General features: G+C 37.5%; 1 protein-coding gene across 3 annotated transcripts in view; it reads right to left on the reverse strand.

The window, feature by feature from the left end:
* Nucleotides 1-13,704, reverse strand: part of LOC131050748 (MAG2-interacting protein 2) — a 97,721-nt gene that overhangs the window by 60,472 nt on the left and 23,545 nt on the right. The window lies entirely within an intron of this gene.

Raw genomic sequence — 13,704 nt, forward strand, 5'->3', positions numbered from 1 at the left:
CATTCCATAGCCCTATTCAGTCTCTCACCAAGCTATTCATGGTGAATAATAATACAGATTATGTAGTATATCAAGGGGGGTGTACTACAAAATAATATGTTAAGGATTACATGGTTAGAAATATGTATAAAAAAGAAATAGGAAAGCTGCAAATATAGTTGATAGGTAATAAGTGTTGATTTTCTGTAGCTGTGGTCGGAATCCACAGGCCTACTTAAATAACACAAAGCTTGTGATTATATTGATAATATAATATTATTAGTTGTAAGATAATATAATTATATTATGTTATAATATAATTATATTATGTTATAATATAATTATATTATAATTACTATATTATTAATTGTGATAATTATTGTGATATAATAATTATATTGATAGGCATTATAATTATTATATTGGGATAATATTTGTGATAATATAATTATTATGTGATATAATAATTATATTGATAGGCATTATAATTATTATATTGGGATAATATTTGTGATAATATAATTATTATGACATAATAAATATATTAGTATTATTAGTATTATTATTATTATTGAGGTTATATAATATAATAATATAATTACAATTATCTTATATTATTGAAGATTATATTATATTACTATGATACAATAATATAATAATATAATTATATTATATAATAACATAATATAATTATTGGGCCAAAAGTGGTAACCCCTAGTGAAGGGACACCACCAACATTTATATAATTGAATTGATGAACACATACAATCGAGGAATAGACAATATGTGTCTGAGCACCCAATCAACATATCTGATTGCTTACATCTCTGATCATCAAAATTCAACATGGTATTAGAGCGGGTTCCAGATTTGATTGGAGATGTAAGTTTCCTTCATAGCAATGGAAGAAAGCAAACAAAACAGAAGTCCTGGGAGTCCAGGGTTTATGGAAACTATTATCTCCTGTTGGCAAGCATGTATTTGTCGAAACCCTGGTCGGAAGAAAGTTGGCCATAGATGTGAGCATCATGGATGGGCGAAGTGTCTGAACGCACACTAGAGAACAAAAACGCTCAGAAATCTTGACCATGCCTAGACAAAACACCACATGGCCAAGCAACCTAGTATCGTAGAAGGATGACCCGATATCAGACAGAGTTAACAATCTTGTTGGGGACATTTGTAAGCTTCATTATCAGTATGGATATGGGTTATTTCATTCATTCGTAAATGGGAGTTTACAAATTTTGGAGGTTCTCCATTATCGTTGTTGCCTTCACATTTGTAATGTATTCACAGAGATGGCTCATCTCTCCCATTACTGGCATCACTATATTTATTGGGGGTGTTTAGAGAAGAAAAGGAAGTCGCTTCCATATTCATTCCATCTGGGACTCTGTTATCGATCGATACTTCCTGTTGGTGTTGTGATGATGCATATATTGATATAACAGATGAATAGCGCTTGTATTCACCTGGGCCAAGTTCATCTAGGAATGGCATCATTGCCTTGTTTTTTGACGTGAAGGATGTATCTGTTAAAGATTGGGAGTTTAACGTAGCCTCCATTACTTTTATTTTGGGCAAGTCTTCATGAATACGGCTCGTATGCACCAACATTGGTAAATGCACAAGTCAAGGATGGATGGCATACTCGAGCGTGGGCAGGCGATATCCATCAAACGATGAAGCCTCTAGCTCATTGCCTCATTGCTAGTCTCCATTCTGCGACCTCGAGTGCTATTGCAACGCTTGCTCGGACCACCAATGATCACAGCCTTCGTGACGCTTTCAGCCAGTTTGGCTAGATCCTTGAGTGCAAGATTTTAGATGACGACGAAACTGGAAGGTCCGGATTCGGCTCCGTGACCTTCAGCGATGAGGAGGCAATGATGGCTGTCATCGAGGCTATGAACAACAAAGAGTTAGACGGTAAAAACATTACCGTGAATGAGACGCAGCCCAGAACTGGTGGGGGCGGCGACCAGGAGACGATGATGGACGACATAACTAATGGCAGCGGCGACAAGCAGGCATTGATTGCTTTGACTGACAATCAGCATCAACCTAGAACCAGTGGGGGCACCGACAAGGAGACGATGAGAGGCAAAGGAAACATTAATGACAAATAATACTCGTACTGCATCAGTGGATATCGATTGTATTGCAGAGGCGGCCAGAAAACTATTTATACTTGCTTCTTACATGGCAAAGCTACAGTCAGGTTCATTGAGATCTTGTGACTGCAATTCCAAGACGGTGTATGTCTGTCATTTCATAGAGTCGATCGACGCCTATGTCAGAAGCGGCTATCCATCACTCCACATATTAAAGTTGAAGGGTGTAGTTGTCTGCTGATGTTTATTCTACTCTATTAGAAGATGCCCAAATTTATCCTATAATTCCTTGGCAAGAAAAATGAAAGCTTCTTAGATTGTAAGAGAAAATAAGTGTTGTGTAACAGTGGGCTTCAAATCTGCAATCTTCTTGAGTCGACTTGTTGTGTGGCTCGTATGTACTATAATTGGCACATGATATCTTTCAATTATATGGTTTGATGATCGTCCTTCAATGCCATCGATTGAAGATCTGTGCAAGAGGCGATAGTGCTTTGTGGTGGATTCACTAAGTTATTGGAGGCTCGCATACACATAGATATATTGATGGTGGTCGTATATTCTATTAATGTATTAACTTGTTATTTATTTTCGTCGTTGGTGAGCATTGGTGATTTCGTTGGTGAATGTGACTATCTCTGTTCCATTATGTTCAAGCTCCTTAATTCATGAGTGATCTTCTTTGGACCCCTTCCTTTTGGTGTGATGATTGGTAGTCCACCAGTGTCGGGTCCTATAGATGTCGTTGTCACATCTAGTGCCCTTGTAGACAATGACAAGCATAACAGAAAAAGTGCAGAAGTCACAGTTGCAAAGGATGCTAATTTAAATCGACAGAATAGTATCCTATTAGGAATGGATTTGAATACTATTTCCACTTCAAATAAAGGAGAAACTGTGAATGTAGCCGATTCAAATGCAAATGACAGTAATGATACATTAGCTTCTGTTGTTGGTTCTGCGCACAAGGCCTACAAAAAGGAATCAAGTTTTGTGAATGTCCTTGCATCAGCTGCAACTATCATGGACTACAAGGCCACTACAAATATGATACCAATGATGGCAACCTTGGACGAGGAGGTCTAAAGGTTGATGCAAATACTTGGAGATTCAGAGGGAGTCTGACAAACCAACAAAGGCAACCTTGGATGAGGAGGTCAGGAGGTTGATGCAAGTACTTGGAGCTTCAAAGAGAGCAGCTAGAGGATTTGCTTCAGTTAACTTCCAAGGATCTTGGTCATATTGGTTCAGTGAGAGTGGACCATGTCTAGATGGTTTCTCTAGTGATCAGGAAATTGTAACGGTTAGAGGAATCTATGATTCACGAGATAGAGTTCCATGTGATATCCCTGGATGGATGGATACTTGGTGAGCTTGGGATTCACCACGAGTAATGCAAACTCCAACCTTGTATTTCATGAAAGGTCAAGGCATGCAGAGATCAAGCGGAAAGGTATGTTATTCAATTGAGATATATTAGTACAAATGAACAAACTACAGATACCCTCACCAAGCCTCTCTCTAGAATAAAGTTTGCATACTTTTGAGGTAAGCTTGGTATGGTAGAAAATGTAGCCCTAGCTGAGATTGAGTCTCAGCAATATTGATTTGTTTTCAATAGTAATAATATATTCTCTAAGATGTTTAATGTATAATCTGATATTGTTCATGATTATCGTCATGTGTGTGACTCCATGACTTCATTGGTTCAGTGCTTGATGGGCCCCTGTGAACATCATTGGGAGGTGACGATCTCTCAATGATGAACACTTGTATATGTGATCTTTATTGTAAGGTGACGATCTTACAATATCGATTTTACCATCATGATGGATATCATGAGACATGATATCTGTGGATATGTCATGATGGTTGATATCTCTTGAAGTAATATTTGTTGATGGTGGATATCATGAGACATGATATCCGTGGATAAGCCATGATGGTTGATATCTCTTGAAGTAATATTTGTTGATGGTGGATATCATGAGACATGATATCCGTGGATAAGCCATGATGGTTGATGTTACATAAAGAGATATTCATGGTGGATATTATGTGACGTAATATCCATGGACATGCCATGAAGTAATATCCTTAAATGCCATAATGGTGGATATGTAAGACGTGGATATCTGGTGGATATTACATTATTTGGTTATGGTGGATATTACATTATGTGGTTATGGTGGATATCATGTGACGTGATATCTGTGGATATGCCATGACCTTTGATATCAAGGTGAGGTGATATCTTTCTCTCACACAATAAATGGAGCTATTGTGTTTACTATAAGGTGTTATTACTTATTGAAGATGTCAAGTAGGATTGCTCCCTAGCTAAGAGGGAGTGTTGATTTTATTGTAGCTGGGGTCGGAATCCACAGACCTACTTAAAGAACACAAAGCTTGTGATTATATTGATAATATAATATTATTAGTTGTAAGATAATATAATTATATTATGTTATAATATAATTATATTATAATTATTATATTGTTAATTGTGATAATTATTGTGATATAATAATTATATTGATAGGCATTATAATTATTATATAGGGATAATATTTGTGATAATATAATTATTATGACATAATAATTATATTATTATTATTGAGGTTATATAATATAATAATATAATTATAGTTATTTTATATTATTGAAGATTATATTATATTACTATGATACAATAATATAATAATATAATTATGTTATATAATAACATAATATAATTATTGGGACAAAAGTGGTGACCCCTAGTGAAGGGACACCACCACTATATATATAATTGAATTGATGAACACATACAATCGATGAATAGACAATATGTGTGTGAGCACCCAATTAACATATCTGATTGCTTACATCTCTGATCATCAAAATTCAATAAGGTATACATACAAGTCAAGGGACATGTGGATAGGTCTTGTCTCTCTAAGATGATCATAGGATAAGACACTTCACAGGAACCTTTGATAGTCAATGACACTTAATTAGGTATATAACATGTACTTGTATCTGAAAGGGTTTTTCCTCGGAGAATATGAATATAATAGGCAGGCCACAATACAACCTTCATACAATTACATACACCTGGATGAGTTCACTCAGGACTGGCTCTGAAAGTCGTGGAGTGTCTTTGTAAGCTACAATCGAATTTTGAGTTACATATGATTGAGTAGGAGCCTATGTATACAATTTGTAGTCAGTATTATCTGCCATCCTCAATCAGATTGGATGGCAATGAATCATTACATAGTTCTATTCAGTCCCCCAGAAAGGTATTCACAGTTATGGATAATGAAGTTTCTGGCCCTTCTACTCCAGATTACAATACAGATTGTGTAGTATATTGAGCAGTTATACATGAAGAAATGTGCAAGGAATTGCATAGGTAGAAATGTGAGTAGGAAAGCTAAGAATAGAGCTAATAGTTGATAGGGTATATGTGAGCCAACAGACATATTAGGTATTATCTCTCTAAGGTGAGATCACACACTTCATAGCAACCCTTGGTAATTAATGACAATTAGGTATGTATCATGCCCTCTTGTCTTAGAAAGGCTTTGCCCTCACAGTCAATTGAGCTTTTGTTGTCTAACCAACAAATATAAGCCGTCTTTAGATTATTCAGGAGCTTCTTTACACATGGTTATTTATATTTCTATCATGTGGCTTTATCTTTTTTGACTTGTCCAAGGCAATATTCATTTTGAATTCATCTACTGGGAACTCTAATTAGGATCTTTTATACTTTTTAGTGTCAGTTATATTTTCAGCTCTAGGATTTCTTTGTTATGACGTCTTCTTTCTGTAATTTCAAGTTATGCTGAGCTACCTTGGTAATTAGTAGACATTATTATGATTATTTCATTCTTTGGTATGCAGCAGAGGTAAATCATACTTTTGATCAGCATTGTTGACCTATGACAACCAACACTTTTTGATAAAATTCAATTATATGTTATTATAAACACTGGATGAGTAAATCATCATCAGTTTTTAAGCTGACCAGGAAAGCAGTGAGTTTTTCAACAAAAGATGAGATAAATCCAACTTTAATCCCCAGGAACAACCAAAAGATCTTGTAGTAATCATGCAGTATTTGTTCTTAACCATAGCAGCCAGAAGAAATTGAACATATACCAACCCAAAACATAGAGATTTTCATAAAAGAAAACACCTAAAACTAAGATAGACATTTGGCCTGGGCAGAGGATCAACTAATAATCATCTTGCTATAATCCGCCTTTTGCCAGCAGTCAAGGTTGAGTGATTTCATCATCACAAGAAACCTGTAGAGATAATTAACCAAAAGAGCCTCTAGCAATTCCTCTAATGCTTGGACAAGCCTTCTCTCCACCATTTGACATATCAAAATCAAACCAGTTGAGTGAGGAAGGCTTTTCTTGAAATGTAATGTCCCCATTTTTACACCATCTTGTTTTGCAAGCGGTTGCCAATTTTCAAAGTTTTCCATAGATTTCCTGATGCACTGGGAGAGTTCCAAAGTTCTTGGTGAGCTTAGATCTCAATTTCAGTGAGTTTTGACAGTAGTTGCTATTTATAGTAAGTGCTCATCTAGCACAATCTTTCTTGGTTTTTGGGGGTTTGTTCTCTTTGGTCCTCGAAGAACACTACTGTTTATAGTAACTTCTTGCATGGCACAGATTTTTCTGGGTTTTTTAAGGTTTGTTCTCTTTGGTTCTCGAATAGACTGCTATTTATAGTATGTGCTTGTGTAGGCATCAATTATGGTCTTTCAGCTTCAATTGATTTTGGCATGTTCCATCTTCAATTTTTATGTCTTGCCATGTTTTGGTAAGGTGATGGAAATTTATTTTATATTTTCACTTAAATTTTTTAAAAGTGACTTTTTAATATTTAAGTGAACTAATATTTCAAAAAGTTTGTCTCCAATTGTGATGTTTGGTCTATGGGAGACATAAGTTGTTTTTCAAATATTTGAATTTGCCCTAATTTCTCCCTCGAAGTCTATATATTGGGTTTTGGGCTCTCATTCTCTCATTTTGAGTTTGCACACATTGAAAAACTGTTGAAATGAACCTTGAGAGTTCTTCTTGGGATTGTTGAAGACGAAAACCCTCTTCAATCTGCTGATTTTGGTGGTGAGAGACCCACCCTAGTTGGTCTAGTGTTTCCACTCAAGAAACACAAAGGTTTATAATTGATGGTGTAAATTATGCCTCATAATTACACTTAAGTTGACTTAGGATAATGCATCTCATAGTAATTTGGATATGAGACACTTAGGAAGTGTGCACATAGGGATGACGCATGTAGGAGAAATTTCACCTTTTGTGGTCTTATCTTGTTATTACATTCCACCCTTCGGTGGGTGATCCACCTCTTGTGGAATATTTTAATATTTCTCCTACCTGCCCTCACCTACCCTTGTTTCTCATTAAGTCACATGTCATGATTGTGTGGTCACATTTCCATATGGCCTTGCCTTTATAAGCAGGCTCATCTACATTGTATGTAATGATCCAGTAATGATCCAGTTGATCTAGTTTTGTATCTTGATTAGAATATAGTTTATTCTTATCATATCTTTTGTCTCTCTCTTGTGCTATTCATTGTGCTCAAGATCTTGGCTATATTTGACAAATTCTTACAATAATGAAGTTTGGATTCAGGTTTTCAAAGAAAATGAATCTTCATTTTCTTTGACGTGAGCTGATTGTGAAATTTTTGGTTGATTTTAAAAGGCTTTAGTTTTCGGGAGTTTTTGCTGTGGTTTTCAGAGTTGTTTGCAGAGTTTATTCCAGACCTAGCTGTACCCTTCATTATGCTGGTCAAATCCGTCAATGCACATTGAAGACTAGGGTTTGATGAACTTTTTGTGGGTATTGTTGCTGAGTGATCTTCAGCCCTAGGCACCCCCTTTCCATGTACTTTCAAAGGGTTTTCAGTTAGCTTTGATTTTATAGAGAAAATTGCCCATCCTTGCAGGCTGCCATTGTTTGGGATTCCCACGTGTGACCTTCTTGGTGTTCCTTTGAGTTTTGGGTGATTTTTTTGCAATTTATTGTGGACAGAATGAGGCTATGAATTGTCAAATCAGCTTGAGGGCTCAGTGAACAGTTTGGACTGTGCTATGTGGAATCATGCCTACCCATCCCTATTTGGGACCCTTGAACAGAATTAGTGACTGCTGCTGTTTTAATTACAGATCTACATAAATTCATTTCAGGCCTTATGGAGATGACAAAACAGTTAAAAGGTTTAGTTTCTATGTTGGTGATTACTTGAATGTTGCCTTGGAGTGTTTGGGAGGTTAGAGCTGGAGTATTTATGCTGTAGCTGAAGGTTTTCATGCAATTTTCAGATGTGTTCTTTCCTACTCTATGGTTCAGACCTTAATGAGCAGCCTTTGATGCCTATGTGAGACTGATTTGAATAGTTGGAGCAAGCTGAGTGAGTATCCTTGAAGGTAAGAGGCAGTTCTGGAGTTTAGGGGTGTCATTTCATGAAGTTTGGGACCGTTGCTTCTGCAGTAGTTGCAGCTATCTGTGATTGAGCTCCCATTGATCAAACAGCCCTATTTGCGATTGGAAGGTCCTAATTTTCCAAGGTACTCATGTTGTAATTTTTATCCATATCTTCTTCATGTAATGATGTCTCAAACTTATTATTATCTCCCAAAATTATGACCAGCAGTTGTAATCAGCAATTAAATGTAGTTTTCAAACCTTTATGACAGCAGATGTTTTCCATGCATTTATTGCTATTGATATGCTTATTTGAAAGTCAAATTTCTACATGAAGATTTCAAACCTACGAAACCTGGGGGCATTTTAAGGACTTGGGAATGACCAAGGGACATTTCCCCCCTCCCCAAAATGTGGGAATTTGATGGGAACATTTCGAAAACGGGGAGACGTTTGCCCCAGCCGTGGGGGGCGTCCGTACATCCCAAGAACGGGGGGGATGGCTGGGACGTCCCCAATCCGTCTCGGGGATGGCTGGATGTCCCCCACGGCTGGGGTTAGCTAAAAACATTAAAAAATTTCCATATTTTCAAAAAAAAATCCTAACGTGGGCCCCAAATTATTTGCCCTAAATCATTCCAATTATCAAAAATTTAAAAGGCAACGATCTTAAATTATTAATATAAGTTATCTCAACATGATGTTCACCATGACTACTCCCATGTGTGGAAAAACACAAGTACAAAGAATTCATCACGGAGTCTCTCAACGTGATGTTGTCATGGAGTCTCTCACATGACATCCACCATGGCTACTCCCAGAGGGTGGAAAGAACCGCATCTCCGTCTCAGAGATGGACAAGGGTTTTCACCTCAAATTTCTCTATCTCAGAGAAAAATGCATTATAGCAAATCACAAAGGATCGCTAATGTTGAGTCTCCCTCTCAGCAAGGGCTTCATTCTCCACAACTTTAAGCTTGTCTCGAAAATGCACAAACTTCACTCTGGAGAGAGGCTTGGTGAGAATGTCAGCTATCTGATCATCAGTACAAATATATCTCAACAGAATAGCTTTCCTCAATACCATATCTTTGATGTAATGGTATTTGATCTCAACATGTTTTGTTCTGTCATGGAACACGGGATTGACAGATAGCTTCACATAGCTTTGATTGTCACAATGAATAGTAGTAGGCTCCAAATATTGTCCAAATAACCCTGCAAGGAGCTTCCGAAGCCACACTGCTTCTCAAGCTGCTACACATGCTGCAATATATTCAGCTTCTGTAGTGCTTAGAGCCACTGAAGACTGCTTCCTGCTACACCAAGAAATCATGGCAGACCCCAAACTAAAGCAACATCCAGAGGTGCTCTTCCTGTCAGTTACACTCCCAGCCAAATCAGAATCAAAGTAGCCTTGTAACTTCAAATCAACCTTGGAAGTATATCTCAAGCCATATCCTACTGTGCCATGTAAGTATCTCAAGATATGCTTTGCTGCAACTAGATGAATTGCCTTGGTTCACACATGAACTGACTGAGGGCACTCACTGCATAGCAAATGTCGGGTCTAGTATTGACTAGATACATCAAGGATCCAATCAACTATTTGTACATGGTGGGATCTACTAGATCTGAACTAGTTGTAGACTCACTCAATTTCTTCAAATTTGTTTCCATAGGTGTAGCCATAGATTTGCAATCCATCATCCCAAATCTCTTCAAGATATCTATGATGTATTTTCCTTGACTTAGAATAATCTCATTGGGTCTTTGCCACACCTCCAATCCTAGAAAGTAATGCATAAGACCTAAATCCTTCATCTCAAACTCAAAAGCTAACTCCTTGCATTTGACAATGAGATGTTCTTCTCCGGTAAATAAGTCATCAACATAAAGAACCAATATTAGAGTCTCACCATCAATTACCTTGAAGTAGAGATTTGAATCTGCATCATTCTTGGAGAATCCCAAGCTCATCAAGTATCGATCAATCCTCTCATACCAAGCACAAGGTGCCTGTTTAAGGCCATACAATGCATTTTCAATCTACATACATGAGATTCCTTTCCATGAATCACAAACCCATCTGGTCGTTCAATGTACACTTCTTCTTCAATTACACCATTAAGGAATGTTGTTTTTACGTCCATTTGGTGTAGCTTCCATCCTTTAGCTGATGCAATAGCAATAATAGTCTTGATGGATGTATACCGAGCAACGGGAGCAAAGGTCTCCTCATAATCTATTCCCTCTTTCTGAGAGAATCCTCTAGCCACAAATCTTGCTTTGTACTTTTCAATACTCCCATCAGCTACATGCTTGATCTTGAAAAGCCACTTGGAAGATACAACTGATTTCCCTTCTGGTCTAGGTACAACATCCCAAACATCATTCTTGAGAATGGACTCATACTCCTCTGTCATAGCATCTTTCCACACTTGCTGAATTGATGCCTCCTCAACACTGGAAGGCTCAAACTCAATGATGTGGCTCATTGATGCCACATAGCTTGGAAACTTTTGTGGTCTTTTGCTTTCTCTGAATGTGCCTCTAGGAGCTGCATACTTTTCTGCGTCTTGCATAGTTTGTCTTGCCCATAGATCTCTTTCGTCCTATAGCAATATCTCTCGAACCATCAGTAGGTTCCAAAGGCTCAACTGGATCAATAGCCTCTTAAGGTTCAGTAGACTCCCTCTGAATCTCGGGAGTATGATCAATGTCCATGTCCTGAGGAGTCTCCTGGTCTTCATTATCTATTTCCATGTATGAACCTTTAGATCTTTTGACTACAACATCTTCTTCAAAAGAGACATCCCTGCTGATCTCTATTTGTTTTTGTCTTGGAATGTAAATCCTGAAGGCTTTTGACTATAACCCACAAATATCCCTTTCTTGCCAAATGGTTCTAACTTAGATCTCTTATCTTTAGGCACATGAACATAAATAGGACAACCAAAGATTCTCAAATGACTAACCTCAAGTTTCACACCTGTAAATGCTTCTTCAGGAGTCATACTTTCCAATATTCGATGAGGGCTCTGATTCTAAACATACACTGCAGTTCTGGATGCTTCTGCCCAAAGGAAGGTTTGTAAGTCTAGATCATGGATCATAGCTTTGGCTGCCTCAACTATGGATCTATTCTTCCTTTCCACGACTCCGTTTTGTTGGGGATTGCAACACAAAACTCCCTCTGAATCCCTGCCTCAATACAGAAATTACGGAAGCTTCCAAAGGTGTATTCTCCACCATTATCAGATCTCGGAATCTTGATCCTTTTCCTGGACAAATTTTCTACTTGAGCCTTAAATTCTTTGAATTTCTCAAGCACTTCTTCAAATTCCTTAGACTTCAAAAAATAAATCCAAGTCTTTCTAGAGTAGTCATCAATGAAAGTTACATAATACCAAAAACCACTTAAGGATGCCACAGACATTGGACCACACAAATCAGAATGAACAAGATCTAGAATACATTTTGATCTACTTTCACTACTATGAAAAGGACCCTTAGTATTCTTATCCATTGCGCATCCTCTACAAGCTGGCTGAGTTTTGGAAGGCCGGTAACCATCTTCTCCATGGATGGAAGAGCTCTGAAGTGAAGGTGAGCAAGTCTCCTATGCCATAGCTCGCTTGACCTGGTGGAATCATGCATCAATGCTTGAATTGGACGAGTGGATAGTCTATATAGACTCTCTTGACAAACACCAATAACTCAGGTTGTTTTGATGCTAGAGTTCTTTGGCCAAGCAAGGACTTTTCCCTTGGAAAATGCAACTTGATATCCTTTGTCTTCTAAAGCTGAAATTGATATAAGATTCCTCTTGATTCCTAGTAGGAATAAGACATCACTCAAATGAAGAGGGATCCTAGAATCTAGGTGAAGGGAGGTGTTTCCAGCACCTTTTACTGAATAGCAAGCATCATCTCCAATTATCACTTGAAGTGTGAGTTTCTCTTTCTACTAAATCTAAGAGATGTTCTTTATATCATGTAATGTGACGTGAAGCACCACTATCAATCAACCATGTGGTACTATCGGTTGGAACATTGCTTGATAGGGCAGAAATTAATAGAAATCCACTTGAATTATCTCTTGATTCTTTCAGAGGAGAGACATCATCCACATCCGCAATAGAGGCATGATGATTTGATCTTGTTGGACAATCTTTAGCATAGTGACCATACTTGTCACATCTAAAGCACTGAATATGGGAGAGATCCTTCTTCTTCTTTGATTCAGGAGCAGCATCTGATTTCTTGTCTTTATTCCTCTTGAAATTTCCTTTTCTCCCTTCTCTTCTTTTCCTCTTTGATGTTTGAGTAGCAAGAACATAATTGTCTTCATTGTGAGAGCTACAACCAATACCTCTTGCTGCCAACCTGGATTCTTCTTGAATGCAATCTTCTCTAAGGCGATCAAACTTTCGTAGCTTAGATCTTCCACTGATACTTTGGATAAAAGGCTCTCAAGATTGAGGAAGACCATTAAGTGCCAACATGACTAAGTCCCTATCTTCAACTATGTCTCCAATGGCACATAGTTGATCCTTCAATTCAATAATCTTCGTGAAGAAGGAGACAACTAGATCTCCTTTAGACATCTTGATGTGATGAAGTTGTTGCCTTAGAGCAAGAGCTTTGTTGGTGTTATTGATCTCATACAATCCTTCCAAAGTTTTGAACATTTCTTTGGCTGTCTTTAACTTGGAGACAATGGGCACAAGGTGAGTTTTTACGGAATCAATCAATATCTTCTTGGCCTAAGTGCCATTCTTTCTCCATTGTGTTTTCTCAGTCTCATCGGAAGGCTCGAGCACTTCTTTCTCTACGAACTCGATGCAATTAGAACTCTAAACTTCCAAGAGGTGAAGTTAGAGGCACCATCAAGTCTATCTTCGACCTTGAGTCCGTTCACCATTCTCGATGCTGAGATGGATGTCCTACGGAGAAGAGAAGAGTATTTTGGTGTTTAAATAATTTTGATCACGATCTTTTCCTTAAGCCTGCTCTGATACCATGTTAAGTTTTGGGTCAGAAATTAAAAATTACAGAATTGTGAGAATTATATCTCTGATTTAATTTACTTATAATAGAGAATTTGCCTTAATCCCAAGGTCATAATAATGTGAAGACTCTTCACTG

The sequence above is a fragment of the Cryptomeria japonica genome, chromosome 5 (genome assembly GCF_030272615.1).
Source record: "Cryptomeria japonica chromosome 5, Sugi_1.0, whole genome shotgun sequence".
In the NCBI taxonomy this organism is placed as follows: domain Eukaryota; kingdom Viridiplantae; phylum Streptophyta; class Pinopsida; order Cupressales; family Cupressaceae; genus Cryptomeria; species Cryptomeria japonica.